Source organism: Dasypus novemcinctus, chromosome 28, assembly GCF_030445035.2.
Source record: "Dasypus novemcinctus isolate mDasNov1 chromosome 28, mDasNov1.1.hap2, whole genome shotgun sequence".
NCBI classification, from domain to species: Eukaryota; Metazoa; Chordata; class Mammalia; order Cingulata; family Dasypodidae; genus Dasypus; species Dasypus novemcinctus.
Window position 1 is genome coordinate 42,314,289 of NC_080700.1, and position 18,815 is coordinate 42,333,103.

General features: G+C 42.0%; 1 protein-coding gene across 1 annotated transcript in view; it reads left to right on the forward strand.

Annotated features, from left to right (window-relative positions):
• SNX9 (sorting nexin 9) overlaps positions 1–18,815 on the forward strand; it is a 132,506-nt gene that overhangs the window by 57,555 nt on the left and 56,136 nt on the right. The gene's annotated exons all lie outside the window — the stretch shown is intronic.

Consider the following 18,815-nt stretch of genomic DNA (forward strand, 5'->3'; position numbering starts at 1 on the left):
TCTGCACCAGTATCTATTTTCCTCTTCTCAGCATCAGTTATCTGAACTTGGGCTTTCTTCCCATACTGGAAAGTGAAAGCCCCATATCCAGCAACTGGTTTTCCAGTTTTCTGACTGTTGTATTTCTCTTTTAAATCATAAATTTAAAAAAAAAAATCTATATCTTAGCCTCCCTTCACTTTGTATTTTTATTCTGTACAGCAATTCAGAGTAATTAGTTCATTAATTTGTAATGTTATTTGAGTAAAGTAACAGATTCTTTTGTTTTTCTTAAAAGTACGCATTTCAGGTTGCGTGGGTACCTCCTGGTTCTAGATCTTACTGAGCAATCACAGAAATAAGTGGAGTAATTCGTATAAAGGAAGGCAAAGTCAGTACGTTCATTACAATGACCCATTAAGATTTTTAATTCCTTTAAAACTATATGAAGGAGGGGCGTGGGTGTCGCTCAGTGGTTGAGTGCGTTATTTCCCATGTCCAAGGTCCCAGGTTCAATCCCTCGTACCTGCTTTAAAAAAAAATCAGGGGTAGTTTTGATTGACCAGGGTGGTGGCTTAAGGTGCTGCCGGGCGCGGTAACCCCACAGGATCTTTGAACAACTCGCAAAAAGTGGCAGATTCATTTTCTTCAAAACTCTAGAAAACAGGTAAAGGATTGCAATAACTGGGTGAGTGCCGAATCAGGCAAACACAGCTTCTAAAATGGTGGGAAAAGCTTTCAGTGCCTTCGATGGCCGCTCCACTCCCTGCTCCCCAGTGCAGCGTGGATCCCGCTTGGCCTCCTAGTGTGGGCCACTGGCCCTGTTGTGGCCAGAACAGAGGAACCCCTGTGTGCATACTGGGGTGTCTGTATGTCTGAGCCCATCTGTCAGACGGCAGCTTGAAAAATTGGACGAGAAAACTCTCTGGCTCAGGCTCCCAGAACTTGCCCTGCAGGCAGAAACAGCTTACAGATAACTAAAGCAGTAAAAGAAATAATTCAACTTGGAGCAAAGGATCACCTGCCTTAAGTCATACAATAGAGCGCCAGGGAGGGAGCGAAAGTCTATTCCATAGGGAGTAGAAGGGGCACTTGCATTCCTGTAAACAGGGGAGTTCCTAAGGCCAGGAGCAGGGATGAACCCTGGACAAGACACAGACTCAGAAAAGACAGAACTTTGTACTTTCCATCCCCCTCAGGCTGATCTCTTCCAGATATGAGGGCTGAAGTCTGAAGGGCAGCACCAGCCAGTGCAGAGCCAATTTGCAAAGAATGAGAAGGATGCTTTTTTTTGACCTTAGTTTGTTGGTTTTTGTATAAGTTCCTGGTACTCAAAGATTCTGTCCTATCAACTAAATCCTAGGGTTAACATGTTAAAATGTTGAAATGTATGGTGTGGAAGAAAAGATTACAAGACAAACGAAGCGGGGAATCAAAAGAACAAGACAAAAGTCCAGAAACCATCAACCAAGAAGAGCAGCCTTCCTGCGTACCAGAGGAAGATGTTACAGATTGACCCTCAGTGTGTGCCAGGAGATAAAAGGGACCTCAGAGAAAGAACTAAAGGAAAGCAGGAAAACAATGAAGAAACAATATGAGAATCTCAGTCAAGAGGTAGAAGTTTTAAAAAAGAACCAGACAGAAATTCTGGAGTTGAAGGCCACAGTGACTGAAATGAAAAATCCCCTAGTGGCTGTCAACAGTAGATTGGAGCTGGCAGAAGAAAGAAAAAAATCAGTGAATTGAAGACAAGACAATTGAAGTGATTGAGGCATAGGAGCAGAAAGGAAAAAGAATGAGAAAACGTGAATAGACTAAGTGACCTGTGAAACACCCTCAAGCATGCTAATATATGCATTGTGAGAGTCCCAGAGGGAAGAGAAAGAAAGGGCAGAAGGATATTCAAAGAAAGAATGGCAGAAAACTCCCTAAATTTAATGGAAGACATGAATGTGCACATTCAGGAACCCCAGTGACCCCAGTTAAACATGACAAGAGCCACTCCCCAGCACAAAGTAGCCAAACTGTTGAATGCAAAGGACAAGGAGAGAATTCTGAAAGCTGCGAGAGAAAAGCAGTGAGTTCTGTTCAAGGGAGCCCCAGTAAAGTTAAGTGCTGACTTCTCAACAGAAACCATGGAGGCAAAAAGCAGGGGACAAGGTATATGAAGCACCAAAAGAAAGCAGCTGCCAACCAAGAATTTGTAATCCAACAAGACTGTCTTTCAAAAGTTAGAGAGAGATGAGGACATGCTCAGAAGAAACAAAAGCTGGGGGAGTTCACCACCACTAGATCTGCTCTGTAAGCTGTTAAAGGAGGTTCTTCAGACTGAAAGGAAAGGACACTGGACAGTGGACACAGCAGCATGAAGAAATCAAGGTAAACATTTGGGTACTTAGAAATGCCAGGACTATTGTCTTGTATTTTTTGATATGTAACTCCTCATTGTATTTCTTAGACGTCTTAAAATGCAAATGCATGAAAAGTATTGATAAATCTTTGGTTTTAGACATAAATATTATGATTGTAAAACAAAATGATGGGAGGATGGAGGGGGATAGAAATACAGTAAGTTTATGTCATTGAAATTAAATTGATTTCAAATCAAATATGATTGTAACAGATTTAAGATGTTAAACTTAAGTCTCATGGTAACCATATAAAAAACACATGTAGGAAGGAATGAGAAGGGACCCAAAATGGCACAATACAAAACATCAAATAAATACGAAAGGAGGCATTAGTGGAAGAATTGTGGGATGCAAACCATAAAAGACTTACCAAAAGACCAAGTAGCAAAGTGGCAGAAAAAAGCCTTCCATTATTAGTGTTTACATTAAATATGAAAGGATTAAGCTCTCCAGTCACAAGTCAGAGACAGGCAGAATTGATGAAGAGCATGACCTAACTATAGGTTGACTTACCTTAAATTTAAAGACACGAAAAGTTTGAAACTGGAAGGATGGAAAAAATAAACACCATGCAAACAGGAACCAAAAGAGAGCTGAAGTAAAAAATTGTTATGAGGTACAGAGAAGAGTACTGTTTACTGTAAAAGTGTCAATTCAATAAGAAGATATAACAGTTATAAATATATGTATGTGTCTCTTGGCAGAGCCCCAAAATATATGAAGCAAATATTGACAGATTTGAAAGGAGAAATAGATGGTTCTACATTAATAGTTGGAGACTTTAATACACCACTTTGAATAATGGATAAAGTATCTGGATAGAAGATCAGTAAAGACAGAAGACTTGAGTGCTACTCTAAACCAAATAGACATAATGTATATAGAACTCTCTGCCCAACAGCTGCAGCATACACATTCTTCTCTGGTGCACATGGCTCATTCTCCAGGATAGATCATATGTTGGGTCACTAAACAAGTCCCAATATATTTAAAAATATTTAAATCATTCAGTGTGTCTTCTCTGACCAAAATAGAATGAAGCTAGAAACCAATAACAGAGGGAGAACTGGATAATCCACAAATATGTGAATATTTACTCAGCACATTCTTAACCAGTGGGTCAAAGAAGAAATCATGAAGGAAATCTCGAGGCAAATGAAAATGAAAACACAATATACCAATACTAAGCACTGCAGAAAAGGCAGTGCTGAGAGGGAAATTGATGACTCTAGATTGCTTACATTGAAAAAGAAAGGTCTCAATTCAGATATCTAACCTCACAACTGGAGAATCTAGAAAAAGAAAAGCAAACTAAACCGAAAGTGAGCAGAAGAGAGAAAATAAAGATTTTAGAGCAGAGATAAATAGAAAATAAAAAGAATTTAAAAAGTAGAGTCAACAAAAGCAAAAGTTGTTTCTTTTGAAAAGATAAATAAAACTGAGAAACCATTAACTAGACTTACAAAGAAAAAAAAAGTGGATGCAAATAACTAAAATCAGAAATGAAAGGAGGGCATTACTACTGACTCCACAGAAATAGAAAGGATTTTAAGAGGATACTATTAACAACTATACACCAACAAATTAGATAATAATTAGATGAAATAGACAAATTCCTTCATACAATCTACCACACTGACTTAAGGAGAAATAGAAAATCTCAACAGACCAATAACAAGAAAAGAAATTTAATTAGTCATCAAAAACCTCCTAACAAAGAAAAACCCAGGACCAGATGGATTTACTAGTGAATTTTACCAAACATTCCAAGAATGTTAATCATTCCAGTCATGCCAAAATTCTTCAAAAATATTAAAGAGAGGGGAACACTACCTAACTCCTTCTATGAGGCGAACATAGAACATCACCTTAATACCAAAGCCAGATAAAGATACCACAAGAAAAGAAAATTACAGATGGAATATCCCTTAGGAATATAGATGCAGAAATCCTCCACAAAATACTAGCAAATTGAATCAAACAGCACATTAAAAGAATTATACACTATATTAAAGTGGAATGTGTCCTGGGTATGCAAGAGTGGTTCAACATGCAAAAATCAAGTAACATTTCACAGCAGATTAATAGAACTGGAATAATAAAAACAAAACCAAAAACATGGTCCTCTAAATCGCCACAGAAAAGACATTCGACAAAATCCAACTAACGTCTTTGAAAATTAAGAATGCTAGGGGGCATATATGAAAAATCCACAGCTAATAACATATTCAATAGTGAAAGACCGAAAGCTTTTCCTCTAAATCAGGAACAAGGCAAGAATGCACAGTGTCACCAGTTATTCATCATTGTGCTGAAAGTTCAGTTAGGCAAGTAAAAGAAATAAAAGGCATCCAAATTGGAAAAGAAATAAAATTTTTTCCTCTTTGTAGGTAACCTGATCCTATACATAGAAAATCGTGCAAAACCCACAACAAACTATATTAACTAATAAACTACTACATGAAAATGGTGGGGTACAAGAGCAACATGCATATATCAGTGGTGTTTCTATTCACTAGTATTGAACAATCTGAAAAAGAAATCAAGGAAAAAAATTCCATTTACACAACAACTAAAAGAACCAAATTTCTAGTAGAAAATTTATCCAGGGATATAAAGGGTATCTACATAGGAAACATAAAATATTGCTAAAAAAAACAAAGAGGACCTAAATAAATGGAAAGACTTGCCATGTTCATGGAATATAAGACAAAATACTGTTAAGATGTCAGTTCTGACCAAAGCACTTTACAGATTCAATGTAATCCAAATCATAATTCCAACACCTTTCTTTGCAGAAATGTAAAAGCCAATCATCAAATTTATACATTAATTAATTGGCTCTAAAGTACCTTGAAAAAGAAGAACAAAGTTGGAGAACTCACACTTGCCTATTTTATTATTTTTATTTTTTTTTAAGATTTTTTATTTTTTATTTATTTCTCTCCCCTTCCCCCACCCCCCAGCTTTTTGCTCTCCATGTCCATTCGCTGTGTGTTCTTCTGTGACTGCCCCTATCCTTATCAGCGACACTGGGAATCTGTGTTTCTTTTTGTTGCGTCATCTTGTTGTGTCAGCTCTCCGTGTGTGCGGTGCCATTCTTGGGCAGGCTGCACTTTCTTTCGTGCTGGGCGGCTCTCCTTACGGGGCGCACTCCTTGTGCGTGGGGCTCCCCTACGTGGGGGACACCCCTGCGTGGCATGGCACTCCTTGCGTGCATCAGCACTGCGCATGGGCCAGCTCCACACGGGTCAAGGAGGCCCGGGGTTTGAACCACGGACCTCCCATATGGTAGGTGGGCGCCCTATCCATTGGGCCAAGTCCACTTCCCAACACTTGCCTATTTTAAGACACACTAAAGAACTTAACAGTAATCAAACTAATATGATACTAGCACAAGGGGAGATATAAAGACCAATAAACTGAATTGAGAATTCAGAAATCAGCCCCCATGTTATGGCCAATTGACTTTTGACAAGGGTACTAAGTTCATTCAATAGAGAAAGAACAGTCTCTTCAACAATGGTGCTGGAAAAACTGGATAGCCAAATGCAAAATAATTAAGCCACATACAAAAATTAGCTCAAGTGGATCAAAGGCCTAAATATAAGAACCAAAACTATTAAATTCCTGGAAGAAAACTTAAGGAAGCACTTTCAGGACTTTTTTTAGGCAGTGATTTCTTAGACTTTACCCCAATCATGAACAACAAAAGAAAAAAATAGATAAATGGGACTTGGTCAAAATGAAACACTTTTGTACATCAAAGGACTTCATTATGAAATGAAAAAGATAATCTTCAGAATGGGAGAAATATTTGGAAACCACGTGTCTTACTTTGCCAAAGGCTGCCAATACAAAATACCAGAAATGGGTTGGCTTTTATAATGGGATATTTATTAGGGTAACAGCTTACAGTTAAAAAGTTGTGAAAATGTCCAAATTGAGGCACCGTCAGAGATGCTTTCTCACCATAGTCAGCTGCTGGCACTCCTGGCGTCCTGATACATGGCGAGGCAAGATGGCGGCTGATCTCTGCCGAGGTCCCTGCCTTCCCCTCTAGAATCTCCCGCCTTCCGGAGCTCAGCTTTGGGCGACCAGACATAAGGCTTGTCTCTTCAGCCTTGAGCTGTTCCATGGGCCCAGCCCACTGGGGCCTCTTTCCGTCCCTCTGTGCTCTGCTAATTCCAGACTCTGGGACCTCAGTCAGCGTTCTGAGACTTCTGTTTACCTGCAGTCGTCTCTCTCACTTGGTAGATCAAAATGGTGGGTTCCTTTCTCTCTGTGTCTCCATTTATATGAGACCCAGCAAGAGGGTGGAGAGCCAACCTGAGTCACACCTCACTGATGTCGTCCAATCAAAAACGATCTAATCAAGTGATCTAATCAAGGTCCCTTAGCAAAATATAATGCAGTCAAAAGTCTCACACAACAGGAGTGGATTAGTTTAAAACAATATTTCTTTGCAATTTTCCAAACTCAAACTGTCACATTACATATCTGATAACAGTTTAATATCCAGATTATATGAAGAAACTCTGCAACTCAACAACAAAAAGAGAAGCAACCCAATTTAAAAATGGGTAAAGGACTTGAACAGACATTTCTCCAAGAAAGATAGAGAAATGGTCAAAAAGCACACGAAAAGATTCTCAACATCCCTAGCCATTAGGAAGATGCAGATAAAAACTATACTTACTAGAATGACTCCTTTTTTAAACAAATTGGAAAATAACAAGTGTTGGAGAAGATGTGGAGAAATAGGAATACTTGTTCACTGTTGATGGAAATATAAAATAGTGTAACCACTGTGGAATACAGCTAGGCAGTTTCTCAGAAAGTTAAGTATAGAATTACCAAATGACTTTGCTATTCTTTTAGGTCTATACCCCAGAACAGCTGAAAGCAGGGGCTGCAACAGATATTTGCACATTAAGGTTCACAGCGGCATTATTCACATTCGCCAAAAGGAGGAAGCAATCCAGGTGTCCTTCAGTTGATGAACGGATAAACAAAATGTGGTATATATATGTATGGTGCAATCTTATTTAGCCTCCATAAAAAGAGATGAAGTTCTGATATGTGCAACAGCATGGATAAACCTTGGAGACATCATGTCATGTGAAAGAAGCCAGACACAATAGGACAAATATTGTATAGGAAATTATTAGAATATGCAAATTCATGGAGTCAGAAACTAGAACACAGGTTACTAGGGACTGGGTGGGCGCAGGGAATGGGCAGTTAGTGCTTAATAGATAAAAATTTCTACTTGAGGTCATGGAACAGTGTTGGTATTGGATGATGGAGATGGTAGTCCAACATTGTCAATTTAATTTCCACTATGAATTGTATATTTGAAGGTGGCTAAAGAGTAAGTTTTAGGGAATATATATATTACTAAAATAAAAAGTAAAGAAAAACCATAGGACTGTCCAGCACAGGGAGCCCTAGTGTAGACTATGGACTATGGTTAACAGTATAGTTATAATAATATTATTTCCTCAATTGTAACAAAGGTATCACATGAACACAAAGTGTTAGTGATGGGGAAAACTGTATGGAGGCAGAGATATTGGGGAACTGTACTTTCTGCATGATTTTTCTATAAATCAGCAACTTCTCTAATTAAAAAGAGTTAAAAAAAATCCAAGTAAACTAAGAAAAGTTTTTCTAACATATGACAGATATAGGCTAATTTCCTTAATATATAAAGGACTCTTGCAAATCTATGAATAAAAAAGGCCGACATCCCAGGAGAAGAAATGGGAAAAGATTATAAACAGATTGTTCATTGAAATAAAGTACAAATAGCCAATAAACATCGGGAAATTCTCATTTTGAGATTCTCCTATCAAATTGACAAAGAATTAAAACGTTTTTGTTATAACAATATGAGCAAAGGCATGGTAAGAAGGTATTCTGGGGAAGCGGATATGGCTCAAGGGATAGAGCTTCCGCTTCCATGTAGGAGGTCCAGGGTTCGATACCCAGGGCCTCCTGGCCCATGTGGCGAGCTGGCCCATGAGGAGTGCTGCTATGCACAAGGAGCACTGCCCTGCACAGGGGTGCCCCCCGTGCAAGGAGTGACCCCTGTGCAAGGACTGCAGCTCCACGCAAGAGAGCAGACCACCCAGGAGTGGTGCCGCCCACATAGAGAGCTGATGCAGCAAGATGACGCAACAGAAAAGACACAGAGAAGAGACAATATGAGACGCTAGCTAACTAGGGAGCTGAGGTGACGCAAGAGAATGGTCGCCTCTCTCCCACTCTGGAAGGTCCCAGGATGGGTTCCCAGAGCCGCCTAATGAGAATACAACAGACACAGAAGAACACACAGTGAATGGACGCAGAGAGCAGACAACAGGGGATGGAAATAAGGGGAAAAAAGGGAGACATTCTGATAGAAAGCTGGTGAGAGCGTAAATTGGTGCAGGCTCTTTGGGGGACCGTTTGGTAGTCTGTATTAATATTTAAGACGTACATATTCTCTGACCCAGAAATTCTAAGTTTACCCTACATACTCTTAGAATGCAGTTTTCTGGTCAAGAACGTTTATTGTATTGTTGGTTCTAAAAGCAGAAAACTGAAATACAAATGTCTGTCTGTAAGGAACTGGTCCGTAAACTGCAGTGTTGCCATTCAGTGGGAAACTGCTGCTTTTAGGAGGAATTCGGGTAGATCTGGGTGTACTGATATGGGTGTCTGACTTTTTTAAAAAGGCAACTCAGGATAGCTTTTGTGTTGGATGCACACCCAACACAGTTGCTTGAATATTGTGTAGATTTATTGAAGGGTGCCGAAGGAACTGAATCAAACTCACATGCTTCTCTTATTCTAATAAAGATTTTAATTTGGATGGTAACAGTTACAGCAATATCTTTAAAAGGAAGAAGTATCTTTTAGTGGTTAATATTAATTTCATGATTAGTTATCTGATACTTTACCCTTTTCAAGGGCATTTTATATTAATGACTGTGCCTCTACAAGGAAGCAACCAGCTCATGGGAATTAATCTCAGAAGTCATTAAAAGACATGCATTAATTAATAACTGTCCTAGTCTTGTTTTTCACCCAGATATTTGTGTATAAATTATTCCATTTTCTTCATTCTAAAATGATATTTAGCTTAGGTCTCAAAAACCTCTTAGATGTCTGCTTCTTTAGAGTCCCTTTGAGAAATTAACGAAAGGTTTTTTTTATACTTTTTAAAAAGCAGGTGATTAAGCATTAATTAAAAGTTCTACAAACTTAGATGTTTGATCTGAATGTCTTTGACTTGAGAGATTTATTTTCTATCTTCTTTAAACAATATACTGAAAGATACTGCTTCTCTTTTTGTTAAAATTCTTCCTGCTTTCTAAGCCACTGTATCTTTGTTCTCCTTGAATCTCTTTACTTCTCTGTTTCACAGTTACTCATTCAGCCCACTTTCTCCCCACTGAAAGCAAGTTGGTATAGTGAAAGCATATAAACTTTGCAGTTAAACCTAGGTTTGAAAATCTGGCTTCACTGTGTGAGAAATGAGGCTTTGGAATAGCATTTTTCTTCCTGCCTGATTGGACGATGAAGCCATCCACATAAAATGGTTTTTCATACATGGAAGATACTAATTTTCCTTCTTTTCCCACCTCTTCCCTTCTCCAAGGGATGCACTCAGCCCACTTACCTTTTTTGGGCCACCTCTTTCCATATTCCACCCTCTAACCATGTAGGTGATTCCTTGATTAAGTGTGTCTTCAAAACTTGAATTTTTCTTCAATTGGCTCAGTTCCCATTTCTTGCTGAAACAGCTCTGTCTGCATATCTCCTCTGTATCTCAAACCCAGCCCGAACAGAGTCATTCATTATTTCCCCCACAAAACTAACTTCTCATCCAGACTTTCCAATTTCTGTTTCTCTGAAACGTTTCAGGGCAGGAAAAAGATTCTCTCTTTGATCTCTTCCCTCTTGAGCGGCAGCACAGCTGGTGTCACAGAGGACTGTGGAGCCAGGGGCCTAGGTTTTAGTCGTCGTACTCTCTGGGTGACTCAGGGTAAGCTCCTGAGCCTCTCTGTGTTTCAGCTTCTTCATCTGTAAAACCTTCTAGCATTATCAAAAAGAGTAAACGAAGAAGTTCTAATGTGTCCACAGCAGTAAGGACTTATTAATTGTTAAATCTAGTTACCTTTTACACCGCGTCCTCTAATCGTGCCAGTTCTCTGCTCAAGAAACCCTTAGGGACTCTCCGTTGCCGTCTGAAATAAGTAACCATTTTGTATATGTCAAGAAACAGGGCTTCTCCAGCAGCTGGTCGCTGTCCTGTCAGAATTGGGCAAGCAGGAACGGGGCAGTTGCTCGGCAGGGAAGTCGTCTGCATTTAGGTTGGAATAGATGCTTTACGACCTCAGTTGCGTTTCTCTGATTCTCAACGTGGCCCCCACCTTTTTCTTGTATGTGTATATGTATGTATATGGCATCGGCCAAGCCGGCCTTTCTCCAAATGTTACTCCTGCTCTCCCAACTTTTCTCTACACCTTTGCTCTGTCGTCTTAGAGTTGTAGAAGACTCCTTCCATCTTTCAGTCTGTCCACCCCTCAGCGGCCAGCTCAAAGACCATATGTCTTATGAAATCTTCTTTTCTTCTTTCCACATGTGAACTTTTCCCCTAGATTCTCTTAGAACTATTTGTGATCCTTTTATTACAAAAAACACAAACTGTATTTATATTACTTATTTATAAACCTCATAGTTTGGTGATAAACAGATTTTTGTCTTATCTTTTATATTGCAGTTAACCCCTGAGAGCCTTGTACTATGACAGTGCTCTGTACATGTTTGAATAATGCTTTGTTCAGTCCTGAATACCTCCGAACTTTCTTTACAATATAAAAACACCATGAGACTGGCAGGTTTCAACTTGAATCGCTGTCTAAAGTAAATTCATGTTTTCCATATTGGCCGTAGGACAAGGAGCGAGCACTAGCCCTTCATTCTACCATCTGATAGGTTCCCCAATCAAAAGAGTTAACGTTTCTCTTTTAGAAAATCCTCCAGGATTGTTAATTTTTTTGTTTTGTTTTGTTTTACCAGTTAGAGATTAAACAATTGCTCGAAGTTCAGTGGGTGTTTAGGGAATATAACATCTTTTCATTACACGGAGCTGTTCCGTGTAATTATTTGTTACAAAAGAATTCCTGTTGGTTTTGAAATGAGGAAAGCAATCGATTTTTATGTTCGAACTACATTTTGCTTCCTTTTTTTTAAAAAAAAAAAAGTCCATTTTCGGGCCCTTTTTTCTGTCCATTTAAAAATAAATCTTTAAAAGAATCCTTCACAATGCCTTAGATTTCTCGTAATCGCTTCTGGAGATTTTCTTTTTAAGGAAACTCTATTGAAAGAGTTCTCTGCCATCTCCTACCTTCACCACCATGACACGTGAATCCTTTTGATTTGGTTATGGGGCTTTTTAAGGAAGCTATGCATTGGAGTTTTTGACAGCACTTGCCTTCAAAATTGCATTAGGCTCTCAATACTAGTTTTCCATGCTAGGTCGAACTAGATCCTTGCCATGTATAAAACAGCTTCTTTTATCTAGGGAACCTTTCGAAATATATGCTATAAAATTTATTGTTTAGGTTTTTTTTTTAACTGTTTGCTTTCATGGAGTTTTTTGGTTTTTTTCCCCTCAAGTGGAAACAAATGACAAAAGCAGAAGTTTGACTTAATTGCTACGATAAAGGGCCAGTCACCGTTCTAATACACACAAGCCATCATCAGAAGAGTGTCCATAAAAGCTCATTCAACATGGATTTTGTTGCTGTTTGGTCTAACTGGAAGCAAATTGTCTTTTGCTATGTGTAGCATCATCCTGTTCTATGCATAAAGCTATCTACTTTAAGACTGGGCTATTAAAATAAGTAAACTCTCTAAACTATTACACTATTGCACATTAATTTTAAGGCAAAATGTACACTTTTAAATCTCTGCATTTTAGACAACCACCACCTGCAGTTGACATCTGTGGGTTCTGTATATGAATTAACAAAGGATTTGTTAAGCAATTTAAGCTTATTTTGGTAATGCCAGTCAGGAGGATTAATGTTATGGGCTATAAATGAATTTAATCTGTTCTTAGGATATGGCCTCATTTTTAAAAGAATGTACGTTTTATATTGATTTATTTATATTTACAGATGCAAGTTCTCTTGTATTTCGAACTGAAATAGAATTTTCGCAAAAGAGAATTTTATGCTTTTTGTAGGCCTGTTTTTGAAAATCTTTGTCAGAAACTCTGATGGAAATGTTCATTGGGTATGGCCACCAGCTATTAATTTGCTTTCTATTTCCACTTTCTAAAACTACTGGCTTGTGGTTGTTACGTGTTTAATAAAGGAGAAATGTCAGGTGAAGACTTTGGTTTCTCATATGTTCATGCCAATTAGTTACAAAAAGCAATTCCTCAGCCTTTACAAGACAAGGTAACTTTCCATTCATTTTTATTGTATACAGAAAACATCTTGCCCTAGAAGTTTCTAGTTACCAAGTCCTTCCGTCCCTCCCTTTCTCCCGCCATCCCTCCCTCCCTCCAAAGTGGAGCCATTTTTGTCATGTGTAGCAATATGGTGGACCATAGTCAACCTTACTCTAGGCCAAATGACAAAGTAAGAAGTAGAATATAGAAGTTTGTGATGGCGGTGTAATTTCCTTGTGTGAAATGAGGTGTGCCCTCGAATGAGGACAGGGTCTCTCCCCCAAGCTGAAAATAGGCAGGGAGGGAGTGAGCTCAGGGGGTCACAGACGGGCCGGGCAGTTCTGTCCTGAGCAGGGCCGGGGAGGGTCACGCATGGTCTGTGGTTTGCTTTGAACTGACCGGGCGCTCCGCTGATCTTGGCTGGGCTCATGCACGTCTGGGTTGACGGATAACTTTGAAAGGAAATGGTTCAAAGTCAGCATTTTTAAAAGCCTGCCTATTTTTTCCTCTGGCGTTTCCTTCAGTGGCCGTATCACTTGCATGATATTTGTTCTATTTTTCTTGTGCTGTTTGTAATCATTTTCAGTGTTTCAGAATCACACTGTGTTGTGATACCAAGCCACAGGCTTTAGAAAATATGCTAATGCACTGAACGTAACCTACTGCTACACAACTGGGTTTTTCTGCATGCAGTGTTCATGAGTGCCTGGCATGCTAGAATTTTCTGGTGAATTTAACCCTGCCATGAATTTGCTGGTTTTAGTTTAAAGCTTTTGGTATACTCTTTTTTTCTTTTTCATTTACTGAGCACCTTTTTATTTTAAGGTGGATATTTTGGGTCAGATTGGTTGTGTTGAAAGTCTCAGCCAGTCGCCACCTTCTTCATCCTCTCCTTCTCCTTCTTCTTCCATAAATAAGGTAAAATTCAAACGCGAATGCAAAGGGAAATAAGTCATGTGATAATCCCTAAAGTGAACCTTTTTTCCCCAAGCAAGGTGATTGTTTCAGGTGAAGTATCTTACAAAGCTCTTCTCTGGTGGAATGTACAGGGATGGGATTTGCTTCTTGGAGCCTTTTACCTGAGACGTTCAGTGAGACTTGATTGCTGAACTCAGAGCTCAGGATTTATTCTGCGAGCAGTGAGGCCTGATGAAGGGTTTCTAATGAAATGATGGTGGATGGTGGGAAAAGAAAGAGGCCAAAGGTGTTCTCAGCAGAAATGAGAGGAGAGAAGTGGGAAGAGGAGGTAGGAGAGGCTCCTCGGAATGGGCCATCTTGCAGGAGAGCAGAATGGGTCAGTGTGACCAAACGTCCCCAGTGAAGGGACCACAGGGTTCCATGGCGTTGAGAGCAACGCCAGAGGGCGAGGAATCATCAGACTGGACCGGATCATTGTTCATTTCTTACGCGAAGAAGCCAAGACCTCAGCATTCAGCACACAAAGACCGTGTGCCGGGAACCCCAGAATGAGGAGCTGCCGGTGGACACGGTGGCAAATGTGTCTCCCTCCTCTGTGTGTGAGGAACCGAAAACACCTCCAGCGCCTGTTACCTGCGTTCCTCTATTATGTGACCTGGCGTGGGGACCAGTCAGAAGCGGAGCTTCTGGTCCTTCCTCGCGGCATAAACTAACCGGTGAACTGCTCAGATGGAGGTTTGCCAGTTCCGAGAGCCAGCTGCCGTCTTCACCCTCATTCTTGGTGTCCTGGATAAACTCGCACTGCCTAAGGTCGCCCCCGCTGAATGCTCCCTGCGTGCAGGTACTGCTTTAAGTGCATTGTAAGCATTCAGGTCATTTAACCCTAAGAGGAAGGTGATGCGATTATATTCCTTTTCCAGGTGGGAAACTAAGGCAGGAGGTGCAGTTTCTAGAGCTAGAAAGTGGTAAAGCCGGGACTGCAGCCCAGCTCCACAGGCCCCGGGCCCAGCTGCGGTGCCCCTGTGAAATGTCCTTCCTCGTTTCACAGAAGAGTTTCAAGTCCGTGGGTGGCCGGTGCTCTCCTCCTTGCCCCGTCTTATCCCACTTCACATCTCGGCTTTCTAAAGGTGTCGGCAGGAACCCCACGCCGGCCCCGGCCGTCCTGACTGTCGTCCTGGAGCCTGGGGGGGGTTCTAGCCAGGCGGCTCCCCGAGGACACTTAGCTCACGCGGAGCTCCTTCTGTGGGTCACCGCAGCTAGCCTCCGCCTAAGGCCGGTGGCGGCGCATCTGTCCGTCTGTGTTAGGAGGAGGGGCGCGTCTCAGTTTGGAGTGCTCGGTCAGCAGATACTTGGGCACCGCTCCTGCCCACGAGGTAGTGATGGGGGAGAGCCAGTGGCAGTGACAGGCAGGGGAAATGCACGTACACCAGCTCCCCGAGGAGCACCCCGTTTAAAAGGCCACTTACGGAGCACCTACTGCGCACCAGGCAGCGGGCGGTCACTGGAGGTCCCGGGGGACACAGCCGGCCCCGCCCTGGGCCCCGCATCCAAGAGGACGCAGAAGACAGAGCGGTGGTCAGTGTGCGCGTGTCCTCCAGCATCTGTTAAAACGCCCGGCACACGCGTTCTCTAGACTTTACCGTGGCCCTTTCCCTGCTCTTGCTGTCACATCTCTCCACGCCCCGGCCGTCTGTGCCTGCCTCTGCCTTCCAGCTTCTCTCCACTGAGCTGCTGCCACTTTCATCCTTTGGAAGGGGGTGGTTATTTTCAGAGGAGTGCGGCACGGTCAGGCGTTGAGCAGCACCTTTGTGGTGATTAAGGTTATTTTCTTAGAAAAGACTCGAGGCGGCATACATAAGGAAAATCTGATTTCCCCCTTGCGGAGACGATAATGACGTTATGAAGGCTAACTGACAAAAGAATAATGTGTCTTCCAAAAAGCCTTTTCGTAAAACACATTTTGTCAAGAAATATTTGAGTCCTGGCCGCTTTATGGAAGGCGTTTTGAGAGTCTGTTGAGGAAATACGTTCTAAATAAGACAGGCTCGAGGCCCATGGTTTTCTAGGGGAGTGCGGAATGCTTCCAGATAACTAATAAAAAGCTGATTGTGCGTCACGGTTAGATTGGCGAAGGTGGAGAGACGTGGCCGCGCGTCTGCGAGGGACGCTAGCGAGGCCCGAGTGGCCGCGGCAGGTCAGACGCTGACACGTGAGAGGTGGGGGAGAAGACCCCACACGGAGCCCCTAGCGGGGCCCAGGCGAGGCGGGAGGAAAGGCGGGGAGCTTGCCACGCGTGAGGGACAGAGGGGCCTCGGGACAGACGAGACCCGGAGCGCGGCGCGAACACGCTGGTGGGAGGCCGGAGCTCGGGGGTCACTCGCGGTCAGCGAGACCCGGGAAAGGGCCTGCCGTTCCCTGGCTGGCGGTGCCTTGAGGCCGGGGAGGAGAGAAGGAAGCTGAAGACACTGCTAGGAGAAACGACAGAGGAGGGGAAGGCAAAGGGAAGTACAGAGGAAGCTGCTCAGAATTAAACCTTGGGGAACGAGCACAACAGAGAGCACTGGGGACCAAAGGTCTGGAGGGGAGGGGGCTGAGGGAGGGACAGTGGGGGGGGAGGGGCTGAGGGAGGGGGAGGGACAATGGGGGGGTAAGGGAGGGGAGGGGAGGGGGAGGGGGCTGAGGGAGAGACAGTGGGGGAGGGGCAAAGGGAGGGGGAGGGACAGTGGGGGGAGGGGGTAAGGGAGGGGGAGGGACAGTGGGGATAGGGGGTAAGGGAGGGGAGGGGGCAGTGGAGGGGGAGGGGCTGAGGGAGGGTCAGGGGCAGTGGAGGGGAGGGGAGGGGGCAGTGGGGGCGGGGCCGAGGGAGGGGGAGGGAGAGGTGGGCTGGAGGAGGGTGTGGGCTGGCTGGAGTCACTGCTATCAGGGGGCCCTGGAGGTCAGGTGAGGGTGGGAGAGGGAATGAGGAGGAAGCAGGTGATGGAATCTGGAGCAGTTTCCAGTTGGTCAGGTTTTGAAAGGTTTGTTTTCAGCAGAAGTCAGGTCAAAACACGATAGAGGGATGTTGCAGGAAAAAACCAAAGAGACAGAGAGAGACAAACAGATAGTTATTACACTACTAAAGAGGCCTGCGAGGATTTCCTAACTGGGTAAGGAACTAGGATCATATACAGAACCAATGTAACAATTACTTCAAGCCGATCGTTTATAAATGGAGTCGTTTTGAAAGTACTAACTGTTTTGTCCTGATTGAATAGATTTTCCAAGCAGGTCAGGGGTGAGCTTCAGCGGCTCATATTCAACTGACCGTCTTTCTCCTTAAAAGTATAAGGCACGGTAAAAAGGAAGTGCGCTTCCACGTGTGAAACATACTTTTAAAAAAAAAATAGTTGGTATATGTGTGAAGCAGTAGCCAACCCCATCTGTCAGTTATGGAAGGGTAAAAGGACCAGCCACTAGCACCCTAAACATGACAGAGCTCCTTGGAGAGTTTGCGTCATTTTCTTATAAATCTCTCTCTCTGTTTTTACTACCATCAGGTTTTTTTTAATGTAAAAACTGAAGACTCACATATCTATGGTCTTGGATAAACAGTACTGTAATTGTAAAAAAAAAAAAAAAGGCACTGTTAATTTTCCCTGAAATTTTCTGTAAATTTAAGGTGATTCAAATGAAAATATAACACTTTTTTAACTTGGCATTCTAATGCTAAAGTTCAGATTATCTATTTTAAAAAGCTGAAGCTAAAGTTTATGTGTAAAAAGAAACAGACAAAACATATGCTTAAGAATTACCGTATTTTTCTAGGAGGCACCAAAATAGCTTGGTACTAGTACAAATAGATCACTAGGATACTGTCGAGTCCAGAAATAGGCATAAATTTAGTATATGGTAAAGGTGACATTTCACATTTGTGGGGAAAAGTTGAATAATTCATGGAAGCTGTTAGGACAACAGGCTGACTACAAGAAAAAAGTGGGCTAGATCCCTGTATTATTTCTTACACTGAAGTAAATTCCACTCAGATCAAAGATTTCAGTGTGAACGCATCAAACATACAAGGACAGTGGTTGCGTTGGGTGGGAGGGAAACGTGGCCAAGAAGCGGCCGGGGGGGTGGGCGGAACGGACCCCTGGGCTGCAGTACTCTTAAATGAGTGCCAGGTATTGCCGGTTCTAAAATTTAGTTTATAATATTAATAATGAAGCTATAAAATTACGCAAGGAAATAATGGAGCAAAATATTTAAGAAATTGTCTTGGAGTGCAGACGTCCCCCTTTTAAGCAAGACAGCAAGCACTCCCCGCGTGCTCAGTAGAAATGCTGAGCACAAATGTCGCCCTTGGGAGGGGTCTGAAAAAGTCCGTCCGTTTTAAATGCACAGTCCTCCCCAGCAGTTTTACTTTGGGGAATCTCAGGTCTGTTGTGCAAGTGGGAAAAGACATAGAAGGGTGAGCATTGCAGCATTATTTTCAGTAGCAACGGCCTGGAAACAAGGTAAGCGAGCATTGGTCTGTGCTGGTTAAAGTAGGGAAGTAAATACAGCGGAATTCCCTGGAGCCGTGGAAAAGGATGGCGGAGCCTCTGTGTGCCTTGGAGAAGGGTTCACGCTGTTGAGTGAGGAAAAAAGAGCAGAGCAAGAAGTATAATATAGGTCTACTCGTATGATAAAAACAAAAAGGGACTTTACACATGGGATGTTTCTGTAAGAATACACAAAAAATGTGCCGTCTTTGAGAGACTGACTGGTGTCTGCGGTGGTAGACATATTTTAAAAGTTGTATGTCCTTTCATTCTGTTCGAGTTTTTTTTTTTACTGTGTGTGTATTGCTTTTTCAAATAAAAATAAAAACCTACTGAAAAATACAACAGATTGCTATAATGCAGTTAAGATGAAGGAAACAGAGCCTCACTGTCAGCACATAACATTTCCAAAAAAACGTTGAGTTAAAAAAAGGCAAGCTGCAAAGAGACCCATATAGTATTATTCCATTTAGGTTAATTTTTAAAATGTAAAACAATTATTTATGAATGCATTGTTATGATGAAAAAACATAT